This window comes from Lithobates pipiens, unplaced genomic scaffold (genome assembly GCF_037356315.1).
Source record: "Lithobates pipiens isolate NorthernLeopardFrog02 unplaced genomic scaffold, aLitPip1_a1.2 Scaffold_18, whole genome shotgun sequence".
Lineage (NCBI taxonomy): Eukaryota > Metazoa > Chordata > Amphibia > Anura > Ranidae > Lithobates > Lithobates pipiens.
Genome location: NW_027507758.1, coordinates 92074423 through 92087762, shown reverse-complemented (window position 1 = coordinate 92087762; position 13340 = coordinate 92074423). Strand labels below are relative to the sequence as shown.

The 13340-nt window shown below is 43.0% G+C and overlaps 1 protein-coding gene and 1 pseudogene across 7 annotated transcripts in view; both read right to left on the bottom strand.

Moving 5' to 3' along the window:
• Positions 1–13340, bottom strand: part of MACROD2 (mono-ADP ribosylhydrolase 2) — a 3459957-nt gene that overhangs the window by 3356106 nt on the left and 90511 nt on the right. The window lies entirely within an intron of this gene.
• Positions 913–1101, bottom strand: LOC143990670 (small nucleolar RNA U3; annotated as a pseudogene).

Sequence of the window (13340 nt, the reverse complement as noted above, 5' to 3'; positions counted from 1 at the left end):
GGCAAGCTGCATCCGGTGGCAGGCGACGGTGGCAAGCTGCATCAGGTGGCAGGCGACGGTGGCAAGCTGCATCAGGTAGCAGGTGACGGTGGCAAGCTGCATCCGGTGGCAGGCGACGGGGGCAGGCGACGGTGGCAAGCTGCATCCAGTGGCAGGCGACGGTGGCAAGTGACACTCTCAGCTCACACGTATTCTGCATTATAGCGAGTTGATCTATTCTATTTTATATTGCAATGTAATAATAGATATTATGCACTTCAATCATCCTGATACCATATCAACCATGGTTTCGTGATGATTATTGTCCCGATAACCTGCGAAAACCCATATGGCCTCCAGCAAGAAGAAATCAGAGCAATGCTGGAGGCAATTTACAGCACACACTAATTTTGGTAGCATAAATATTAATGTGCAATGTTTGTTCCTTGCTAAAGAACATTATTTTTTATCAAGTTGTTAGGAGTAAAGTTCCGCTTTAAAATTGAGAATTTTTTTTTTTTTACAATGTTCTACAGTATTTTAAGAACGGTTAACAGATGTGTTGGTATATCAATGTGTTCCGTTTCATGCACTACAGCACCACCTAGCGTAGGACTGGTAAATGACTATTCAAAAACCACAGTATCTAAAAAGGGAAGGAATTATTTCAGCAGCACGTTTGGAAGTCCCCGATAATGACAGTTCATTAACTTTATGACGAAGTCTTATTTGGAGTAAATGCATTAAACGTTGAGGTTGAACCATTTCACAGGCATGAGGACTTCTCTCAGTGCCCAAGTACAAATGTTCTTTTGCTTTTGAAACGGATGAACACGATGACATGAGAGAACAAAAAAGGAAGCTGCCATAGTTGATCTTCTTTTAAAAATGCCAGTTCCCTGGCTGTTAGGCTGATGCTTTGTTTTTGTTTTTTTCACTCAGTGTTTCTTTCCTCCTTGCCTTTAAAATAACAGCAGAGAACGGTCCTCAACAACTGACAGCAGCTACCATTAGAAGCAGCTCCGTAAGCCCCTTCGCGCTCAGAAACACCAACGCTCTTCATCGTGATTGGTGAGTTTGTACACTGTTTGACAGTCAAGAATTTGAATGTTGTCCGATTCTGTGCCCTAGAAGCATTAAAGCAATAAGGAACTCCAACACATTTCTTACACTACTTACAGCATGCTTGTTCTGGGACTCAGACTCAAAAGATGTCAGACACAGCCAGTAACTTGGATATTAAAGAGGCAGCAAACAATGGTGGCTGCCATGCTTTTTCTTATGACAGAGTCACTTCAACTATTTGTCTAATAGCACCATTTATAACCAGCAGCTGATAGCAAAGGACTTTACCAACTCCCAGGCTGCTATAGCAGTGGAGACCTTCTGTCTATAACAGTCAAGCTGACTGTTGGCTTTCTGGTGAAAGCGATTTTGTCAGATGAAAGTACTACCCCCTTGCTGTCAAACTACCCCCAGAATGGTGTTGGCAGGTACGGGAAAGAAAAACAGCAAATATCAGTTTGCGGCACAGTGCTATAGTGGTTAGCACTCTCACCTAGTAGTAAAAAGGGTCGCTGGTTCGAATCCCAACCACAACACTACCTGCCTGGAGTTTGCATGTTCTCCCTGTTCCTGTGTAGGTTTCCTCTGGGTACTCCAGTTTCCTCCCACACTCCAAAGACATGCTGGTAGGTTAACCACTCCCGACCAGCGCACAACGATGTACGTCCTATTTTTGAAGAGCTGCTGCCACAACCGAGATATCCATCTCTTCAGGCGCCGGTCGGCTGTACGATAACGGTGGTCTCCGCTGCGGATTCGCCGTGAGATCACCGCTATCGGTGGCGGGAGAGGTGCCACCCCCCTCCCGCCGCCCTCCCGCACCTTCCGCCGCTTACCACAGCCGTCGGTAGCGGCGGAGGCGATCGGGTCCTTTCACTAGCTGGGTATGGAGACAAGTGAGGCTAACATGGCCCCCACTCGTCTCTATACCATAGGAGGGTGGAAGCGACGTCAAAACGTCACTTCCGCCAATACCTCTTAAAGGTATATTTTTTTTAAATGTCATTTTTTCTTTTTTTTGCATTTTAGTCCAAATATGAGATCTGAGGACTTTTTGACCCCAGATCTCATATTTAAGAGGACCTGTCATGCTTTTTTCTATTACAAGGGATGTTTACATTTCTTGTAATAGGAATAAAAGTGATCCATTTTATTTATTTTTTTTAAAAACAGTGTAAAAATAAATAAAATCAATTAAAATAAATAAGAAAAAAAAAAGTTTTTAAAAACACCCCGTCACGACGAGCTTGCGCACAGAAGCGAGCGCATATGTGAGTAGCGCCCGCATATGAAAACGGTGGTCAAACCACACGTGAGGTATCGCCGCGATCGGTAGAGCGAGAGCAATAATTCTAGCCCTAGACCTCCTCTGTAACGCTAAAATGCAACCTGTAGAATTTTTTAAATGTCGCTTATGGAGGTTTTTGAGGCTAAAAGTTTGACGCCATTCCACGAAGCGTGATAAGTTGGGTATCAATTTACTCGGCGTACCATTATCTTTCACAATATAAAAAAAAATTGGGCTAATTTTACTGTTGTCTTATTTTTTTATTCAAAAAAGTGAATTTTTTCCAAAAAAAGTGCGCTTGTAAGACTGCTGCGTAAATACGGTGTGAAAAAAAGTATTTTAATGATCGCCATTTTATTCTCTAGGGTGTTAGAAAAAAAACAATATAAAATGTTTGGGGGTTCCAAGTAATTTTCTAGCAAAAAAAACTGTTTTAAACATGTAAACACCAAATCTGAAAAAGAGGCCTGGTCCTTAAAGAGGAGCTGCACAAAAAAAAAAAATATTAAAAGCCAGCAGCTACTAATATTGCAGCTGCTGACTTTTAATAATATCACACTTACCTGTCCCAGGTTCCAGCGATGTCGGCGGCAGATGACGAGCGATCGCTCGTCTCGCTGCAGCCACCGCCGCCATCCTCTGTCAGGGAATCGGGAAGTGAAGCAAGAGGGCTTCACTGCCCGGTTCCCTACTGCGCATGCGCGAGTCGCGCTGCGCTGGTTCCCCGCTGTGTCTCTGGGAACTGTGTGTTTCCCAGAACACAACGGGGGGGGGGGGGCGGAGCCATGCGGCGGTGGGCGGAGCCATGCGGCGGTCTGGCCGGAAGTGGGTGCAGTTACCTGGATTATCCAGGTAACTGCACCCCCCTCCCCCCCGAAAGGTGCCGATTGTGGCACCGGAGGGGGGAGGGATAATACTAGCGGAACTTCCCCTTTAGGGTGAAGAACCGCTTTAAGGCTGGGTTCACACCGCTGCGGGGGGAGAACCGGATGTGATTCGCACAGCAAATCACATCCGATCTCCGTAGCACTGCGAGTTCAGCCATACAGATAGTATGGCTGAACTCGCAGCTGTCCCGCAGCAAACTCGCACAGGACCCTTTTTTGGGTCCGCAACGGAATCGGATCGCATGGGGGTTCACACCATGCGATCCGATTCCTGTGCGAGTCGGCAGATCGCACTGCGATATGCCGACGGATCTGGGGGTGTCATTAACATAACATTGACACCCCCAGCCGTCCGCATAGGGCAGTGTGAACTGCCGGCGGGAGGTGAGCGATGCGGGAAAACGCCGCGGATTCGCGGCGTTCCCGCATCGCAATAGTGTGAACCTAGCCTAAGTGGTTAATTGGCTTCTGTCCAAAAATAATTCACCCTAGTATATGAATGTGAGTTGGGGACCTTGGATTGTGGGCTCCTTGAGGGTAGGGGCTGATGTAAGTGTGTACTTGAACTGTAGGTGTGTAGGTTGAACTGGATGGACTGGTGTCTTTATTCAACCTTACTATGTAACCTCCCCTCCAGTTACTTTCATTTTCAGAGCTGCTGTGGCCGGGGAAGCAGCTGATCAATCACTATTTGTGGTTGATCAGCTTTAGTGGGGTCCATAGGTGACATTAGCAGTCTATTTAGTCTCTAGTGTTACCTTAAAGATTTACTGTCATTTCTACTTTGCTATCACATAGGAAGCCATTAGTCCCCTATGTGAAAGTAATGAAGAAATAAACAAAAAAAAAAAAGAAGAATATAATATAATAAATTTGAAGCCCCCACATACACAAACAAATCAACTTAAAAACGCACACACTAGTGCACCTACATGATCACGACAATTGCACCACACACATACTGGGTATGAACATGGGGTTGAAAGCATAAAATCTAGGGCCATCATTCAATGTTTACTCTTAACTAGGAGTTTCCAAACTGTGACTCAAGATGGCTATGAATGGTGCCCAACACAAAATTGTCAACTTACTTATCGTCAACTTAGATATGCAGCAGCAAAGTGGCACGGCTGCTGCGAATCACGTACCTAGTACGTGATCCAACACTTCCAGGTCTGGGGTGTGCCGCTGGTGGATCACACACCACAGAAGCCCAGTGGCGGGTACTGCAGACTTCAAGTCTTCAAGTCTGCCGGAACCCGCAGATTCTTCAGTACACAGGCAGAACGGCGATCCATATATGTAAACAAGGCAGATCGCTGTTCTGTCAGTACAGAAGGCACTGATCCTGTGTTCCCCTAGGAAAAGTACCTTCCCCCACAGTACACAAGCACTGGCTGGAAACACATTTAACACCTTGATTGCCCCTGATGTTAAGCCCTTCCCAGCCAGTGTCATTAGTACAGTGATAGTGCACATTTTTAGCACTGATCACTGTATTAGTGTCACTGCTCCCCAAAAAAAAAAAAAAGTGTCAGGGTTCGATTTGTCCGCTGCAATATTGCAGTCTCATTTTAAGTCGCTGATTGCCACCAATACTATTAAAGAAATATCCCATCATTTGTAGGCGCTGTACCTTTTGCACAAACTAATCAATCGCTTTTTGAGGGGGTTTTCTTACCAAAAATATGCATCAGAATACATATTGGCCTAAAATGATTAAAATAAATAAATATAAATCTAATTTCTTTATGTTTTCTTCATTAGATGCGTTTTATAGCAGAAACTAAAAAATATATATTTGTTTTTTTCAAAATAGTCGGTCTTGTTTATTGCGCAAAAAATAAAAACCACATTAGTGATCAAATGTCAACAAAAGAAAGCTCTGTGGGGAGAAAATGGGCATAAATTTTAGTTGGGTACATCATCGCCCAACCGCGCAATTGTCAGTTAAAGTAACGCACGCCGTAGCGTGAAAACATTGCCTGGTCATGAAGGGGGTTAAATCTTTCACAGGGCAAGCAGTTAAAAATGTTTTTTTGGGGGATTTTTTTGTAAAAAAAAGCATTTTACACTTTGTGAACACATGCGGCTTAAGAACAATTTGACACTGTCTTTTTACTGGACTTTTATACGTTTCATCTTCCCAGAGAAAAATTATCCCACTGTTCACAATCATGCCTTATTCATGTCATCAGTTTTCGGCAGCACCTCTATTTGTGATGAACGATTTACCAAGGATGAAGCACATCAAGGGCAAAATTAGAACCAAAATACCTGATGAGCACCTTGAGAATTAACTGAGAATTGCTACTTCATCCATCCAACTAGATATTGATGCGCTAGTTTATCAAACCATGTCAAATAGCACACTAGTGTTATTTTTTTTTATTATAAATGTTAAAACTACATATTACAAAAAATGCAGTTTATCATTACTCAGATTAGTGCATTATCAACATCAGTGATCAGTAACTTGTGATCAGCCTGACTTTTTCTGCTCATCAGCTATCCTTATTGTTATGCCGCATACACACGACCGGAGTTTCCAACAACTAAGTCCGATGGTCTTCACGATGGACTTTCGGCGAAGTTCCGACTGACTTTCCGAACTAATGGACTTGGCCACACACGACTGGACTAAGTCTGTTCGTAAGTCTGTTCGTTTTGAATGTGATGACGTAAACGGGGACTAAACAAGGAGGTTCAACATCCAGTAGCCAATAGCTTCACTTGCGTTGTATTTGGTCCATCGGACCAGCACACAAACGGTTTTCCCGATTTTAGTCCGTTGGAATTGAGTCCATCGGATAGATCTGAAAAATTTTCTATTTCTAGGTCCGTCTGATTTATTTTTAATTTTTTTCAAAACTAGCCCTCACGCGATCGGATTGTCCGACGGACTAATCCCTTTTGACCTAGTCTGCCAGAAAGTCTGGTCGTGTGTACGCAGCATTAGTGCATTTTTATGTGTGGCCCAGGACAATTCCTCTTCTTTCAATGTGGCACAAGCAGGTGAAAAGGTTGAATACCCCATGAAGAGTTAAACAATAGTTTAATATAATGATGAATAATATTTCAGGCTGTAAAGTGCTACTTATAGTCATTGTGAAACTTAATAAAAGGAACTTATAAATTCAAGAACAGCATAGTAGCCAGACAGCTAGAGGAAACTGATAGAAAAGTTTAGTGCAAATTATTCTTTATCCGGTGTCACAATTGGCACCTTTCAGGAGGGAGCAGATACATGTCTAATCCAGGTATTTGCTCCCACTTATGGGCATAGAAAGCCGTAGTATCCGTGGTTATCTACACCATGTCTGGTGCCCCCCCCCCCTCCCCGCCGCTGTCTTCTGGGAGACACACAGGTCGCAGAAGACAGCAGGGACCAGTGGGATCGCACAGTGAGAATTGCGCATGCCACAAGGCTTCACTTCCTGATTCCCTTACCGAATATGGCCGCCCTACCACCCGAGGGCCAAGGGACAGATTGGCTTCGAGTGAGGACATCGCGGACGCCCTGGACAGGCAAGTGTCCATATTTTAAAAGTCAGCAGCTGCAGTACTTGTAGCTGCTGACTTTTAAAAGAAAAAAAAAATTGGCGGAACTCCACTTTAAAGATGAAACACGAGCCAAAATAAACAAGTCTTTGCTCTTCAGTTCAGTGTCTGTGTCTGACTGGGCAGGACTTCCGGGGCCCTGTAGCCAAGGCTAAAAGGTAAGAGGGAGAGCAATGGTAGAGTTTAACCCCTTCTCTAAACCGATAACCTGTAATGACTTTCAAAGACTTTTTGGCTACTGACAATTTGGGGTACCAAAGTTGGTTGTTGTGTCATGGGTGCTCACAGTTTGAGGCTGGGTTCGCACTAGAACACACAGTGGCTCACAGCAGGAGTCTGGTGCTTCTCCATTCACTGTTTCAGGACCAATTTCAGCCCAAAATTTTTTGGCTGAATTCGGACATGAAACAGACCAAAAGACACACAGGGCACCTGTGCAATTCACACCAGAGCCACTGCCGAGATGTGTGAACCAGGTCCATAGACAGCACATCACAATCTCCTGACACGTGAATTGGATTCAGAAAATCCCGCATCCAATACACAATAGTGTGACCCCAGCCTTAAAGTAGAGGTTCATTCACCCCAACACTAAAATCTGTAAATCTACAGGCATCCACAATCTAAGACTATTCTATCTAGCCCTGTAAAGAAGAAATCACTATACATAACTTTTTTAAAGCAGGATTAAGGAGACAGCAGACTGGGAAGCGACGAAACAAAGTTACTATGGGGCTTTCGTTGCCAGCTCCTCTCCTGCACCCACCTAAACAGCAAAGCCTTCATTGACAGCTCAGCATGGGATAGAGATTTGTTTGCCTCACTTACTTTACTTTTAGCCATGTCAGTGGGCTAGACCAATATGAGGCAGACAAAGCTAATCTGAAATATTGCTCTACTCAAATCCAGTCCTTCTCCACAGCTAACAAAGAGAACAGAAGTGAAGAAGTGGCCATTTGGATCCCATAGGACCTTGCTTCAGGGAGGAAGCAAGTATTTATTTTTTGGCTATATGGGTCGACTTTTTTAAGGGATAGCCTCGCAGTAGACCCGAAAGTCTATTTCTGACTGTGGGTCTACTGGGGTAATAGCCATTTATAATTTATTTGGCCACATTATAATCCAAAACATTTAATTTAAACATGTTTGCAGTAAATAAACATACACGTTTCCACTGGACCAATTAGGACCCATGTCTGCAAGATAGTATTGCTCTCAGTGCTAAGCTTTTTATTAACTTTAGTCATAAAAAGTATATAGATGTATACTCACAAACAGCAAGATCAAATGGGCACGTAATCCACAAACTCCAAAACAGTCTCGTCTACTAAACAAGTCCCAAAGAGCCAGAAAGATATTCAAATGGCTGAGGCATTTTGAGGCGAGATCCCCCTCTTCCTCAGAGCTCAGAGGCCTTTTCCATATGCATATCAGCCCTTTCAAATGAATGGACTGCTATGTCTGTGCAAACGTGGCCACATAAGTGTGAACCTAGCCTAAGTGTAGAGATCTAATCAGTTCTGTTATCAGAATCTATGGGAGCATTTTATTGGACCAGAGTTCTTGCTTACAGTGCAATTGCAGCCAACACGTTCTTTTTGGTTTTGAATAGAATGGAGAGGGATTATCACACCTCAGTGAGATTCACCCTTTCTTTATAGCTTGGAGACCATTATCACTTCAAGTGAAATAAAAACCCCAAATTTGAGCTGTCGCCAAAAGAGGAGTAGAGAGGGATCTTCCAATGGGGTGGTAGCTCTGGTGATAGCCGGGGATTTTCTAACTTTGTAGGGATTTCCATTTGTGGCTATGGGACAGGAAGTGAAGGGACATTTTACCAATGGGATATCTAAAATAAAAAAAATTATTGGTTTTAGCTCCATTTTACACTAGTTACTGTAATTGGCTTATAGCATATAATATGAAAGTCCAAGCTGGCACTAGAATCAACAGTGGCAACAAATATACCCCTGGCATTGACTGACCTTTGGTTTCCTGGTTTTCTGCAGTCTTCTGTGGGTTAATATCCACAGCTGGGACAATGCTAGGAAAGCCTGGTTGACTCTGCAGGCCTTATTTATAAAGTACTTGACTGAACAGTGTCCATTTCCCTGCACCGACCTTTCCTCTTATGGCAGGTTATATCATGCAAGAAGACACTCATTACTACAAGGGAAACACAGACTGTTCTTCAACAAGGAGTTTCATACAAGAGGGTCTTGAACCTTCCAGAGCTACCAGTCACCTTGCAAAATATTTCTGCACATCTTCCATGGTGCCAGCTGATGGCACTTTAAGTTATCAGCTGTCCAATTTAGAAATACTGGAGTCCCAGCTTTTCAGTATCCCACGGCATCTGTTGGTAGCCTGTATTCTAAATGGTGGACTCCATTTAAAACAAAAAGCAATCAATGCAGTTATGTTCATAAAAATATCTAACATTTGTAGTTTTTTTTAAATATATATATCCTTCCTGTAACCTCCACCCTTTTACAGAAGGAAAGAGATGGGAGAAGAAGCGGAGCCTGGGCCAGGAAAAAAAAGAGGGACACCCTCACCCTACAAGACAGTGCTCTAAGTGAGCGTTGATACCTGGGAGGTAGGGCTTATTCTTCAACTTGGAAAAATAATTTGATAACTAGAGATTTCAGGAGATCCTTAAAATGTTTTTGATAGCTACCGAAAATGATTTATTATCATCATCGTCTTTATTTTTTGTCATTGAAGGATGTCCATCTCTTCAGGGTTCTTGCAGTCAACTCTTTGATGACCTGCTGTCAGGTGCACTCACCTCCAGCCACTGTATGGACACTGATGCCTCTTGGGATATCCACTGTAGACATCCCAGGAGATTGCTGGGGTTCATGTCATTCACACCTAAGCGAGAATAGAAACAGGGGGCAGAAAGGAGGGAGGCATGGAGAAAAAATATGAAGTGGAGGGTAGTGGGTTGCAATGCTAAGTAGAAAAGTAATTTTTTACTGTGAAGGTCTGGTTTAACATCTGCCTGGAGTTCAGCTTTTATCACATTTCAGTGATATCTTGTCTGAAATGCACAGACTGGAAAAAATATTCTTGTTGCCACATAAAAAGATTCAGTCAAAACATTTGGTATTCTGAACATCCAGTAATACACAGCTTTTTTTTTAATTTACAGCCTCACGTCTCAACGTGTCATAGTCATGTAAACTTAAACAGTGGGATTTTCAACACCATGCAGTGCATATAAGACCTACAAAAAAACGAAAATCACAGGAGCTGTGAAGTCATGTAGGGGAATTCTGCTCTAAATTATTACTATAGATAATGCAAGGTATAATATTCTGCACCCATAAATGATAGATATTCTATACTGTACCAGGCATTTCAAACTGGTGTTTCATGGGTCACATGCGGCCATCTCGTTCTTCTCTGTGGCCCTCAGAATTTAAAAAAATGTTTTTCCTCCATGCAGCCATGAAACTAACCACTGCAAATAAACATGAAACTTGCAAATCCTATAACTTCTACATTGAAGAGCCACATACATGGCACCTTTATCAATACTAAAGGATGCTCACAATAAATTTCTCTTGATCTGGCCATGGCTTACGTATGCCCCCCACCCACTAAACTGTGCACCTGCTTTAAATTCTAGCAAGTACCCTTTTAATCTCCCCCACTTTCTCTTCCTCTATCCCCTTTTTTTTTATACACAATTCCCAATTCTGGGCTTCCTACTTTTCTTATGCCACGTACACACGATCGGAATTTCGGCCAGCAAAAGACAGATGAAAGCTTTTCATCGGAAAATGCAACAATGTGTATGCTCCATCGGAATTTAGCTGGCCGAATTAACGGCAGCAAAAATTTGAGAGCATGTACTACATTTTTTCAACGGAAAACTTTCCGATCGTGTGTATGCAATTCCGACTTGCAAAAACTCACGCATGCTCAGATTCAACTACGAGATGAAAGCTATTGGCTACTGGGTATTGAACTTCCTTTTTCTAATCCTGTCGTACGTGTTGTACGTCACCGCGTTCTTGACAGTCGGAATTTGGTATGACCGTGTGTATACAAGACCGTCGGAATTCCGTGGGGAAAACCATCAGAGCTTTTCCGACCAAAATTCCGATCGTGTGTACGTGGCATTATACTCCATTGATCTTTTAGTATATTGGTCTTCCTGACTTTTTTCTAGACCTGTTCAATACAAAGCCTGTGTGGACACCTATCTATATCTATGGATGAACTATTTTCCATCCTGTGACATTATTCTTCCTTGGTGCACTACCTAAATGTAACTAATGTGCGCTACACAGTGTGTGCCAGTTAAGTATACATATATATATATATTTTATTTATAATTGACAATTTTTATTAAAAATAGGATTTTTAAAACAGCTTACCTGTAAAATCCTTTTCTTTGATGTACATCAGGGGACACAGGGCCGTAGTACTTACTACATGGGTTATTTCGGCTTATCAGGTGCTGGACACTGGCACGCCCCTTAAGGCGTGAACTTCCCCCATATAACCCCTCCTACTACTGGGAGTCCTTAGTTTTGTAGCCAAGCAATATAAGTGTATAAGAAGAAGGGAGGGACCTCTGTGTCCCCTGATGTACATCAAAGAAAAGGATTTTAAGCTGTTTTAAAAATCCTATTTTCTTTTTTTACATCAGGGGACACAGAGCCGTAGTACTTACTACATGGGATGTCCCATGGCAAAGGCAACTGAAGGGGGGGGACACACAACAAAAAAGGAAGTCAGAGGACTTACTGCAGCCTGCAATACACTGCGCCCAAAGGCAGAATCCTCCTGACCCTTAACATCGATTTGATAAAATCTGGAAAATGTATGAACTAAAGACCATGCCATGGCTTTACAGATCTGAACCGCAGAGGTCTGATGATGCACCGCCCAGGAGGTACTAATCTGCCTGGTAGAGTATGCCTTAATATGAAAAGGAGGAATCTTCCTCTTTAAACCATAAACCTGCACAATAACTTGACAAATTCACTTGGCAATAGTGGATCTAGATGCTGCCTGTCCTCTCTTTGGGCCATCCGGCAGAATAAACAAAATATATCTGTCTTACGAACCTGAGTAGTCGCCCTTAAATACACTCTGACCGCCCTTACTACATCAAGGGAATGTAGCAACCTCTCTTCCCTAGATTGAGGCTCTGGGAAGAATGAAGGAAGAACAATATCTTGTCACTACCTTTGGCAGGAATTCAGGATGAGGGCGTAAAACCACCTTATCCTTATGCATAATCAGATATGGCTCCCTACAAGATAGAGCCGCTAATTCAGAAACTCTTCTGGCAGAAGAAATGGCAACCAGAAATACTATCTTTCTGGTCAACAGAACCAAGGGAATCTCCCGTAAATGTTCAAAAGGCTGCTTTTGTAAAGCTGACAGGACCAAGTTCAAATCCCAAGGATTTAGGGGCATCTTGATCGGAGGACTGATCCGTGTTACTCCCTGCACAAAGCTACGCACTAAAGAGCGAGAAGCTAAAGGCCACTGAAAGAACACAGACAAGCCCGAGATCTGACCCTTGATGATATTCAAGGCCAGATTCATCTCTAATTCCATCTGTAGGAATTGAATAATTCTACCTATAACATATTTCCTGGGGTGCCAACCCCTGGATCCGCACAAGGCAACATATGCCTTCCAGACTCTATAGTAGATGATCCTGGAAGCTGGCTTCCTGGCCCTCGCTGCAGGGCTTTATCAGAGATAAAAACCCAATCTTCGCCCTTCACGGTAGGCTCCGAGACCTTGAAAGGAAACCTTCAGGAACAGGGGTAAACTCAGGTAATCCCGCAATCCTGGACCTTCAAGAAGACCCTGCCAGTTAACTTTTATTGGCCTTACTACCAAAAAGTACTGGATCCCAGGGCCCAGTTTAAAAGCATTTCGCAAGCAAAACCTTGTGTCTTCGGATGACGATGCCCGGGTACCGTTCATTTATTCCATTACAGAGACATCAGAACGAATCCGGTCAGGATGGCTGGCTCGCATAAAAGGATTACTGCCTGTGGAGCTCAGTACACACATCCTTACACGTGCCCAACACCTTAGACACTGGCGAAAAAACTGAGGACTCCCAGTAGTGGAAGGGGTTATATGGGGAAGTTCACGCCTTAAGGGGCGTGCCAGTATCCAGCACCTGATAAGCCCATATAACCCATGTAGTAAGTACTACGGCTCTGTGTCCCCTGATGTAAGAAAATACATTTTGTATTTTTTCACTACAAAAATAGAAAAGAAAAATGAAAAGATAATATTAACTTTCTCTGGACAACATACAAGCCTCCATTAAAAGAACAAAATCAAACTAAGAAGGGGCAAAGCCTGTTAATATTAAAAGTATACTTAAATGGATGATTGTCTAACTTACCTGAATGTTTTCTACATTGCATGTCATTACCATTCGTGTGCGCGCGTGTGCGCGCGTGTGTGTGTGTGTGTGTGTGTTTGTTTTTTTTTACACCTTTGAACTGAGCTCACCTTATTACTATATACGCTTTTGATTTCTGATTTGATTGAAGTCTTTGCATAAG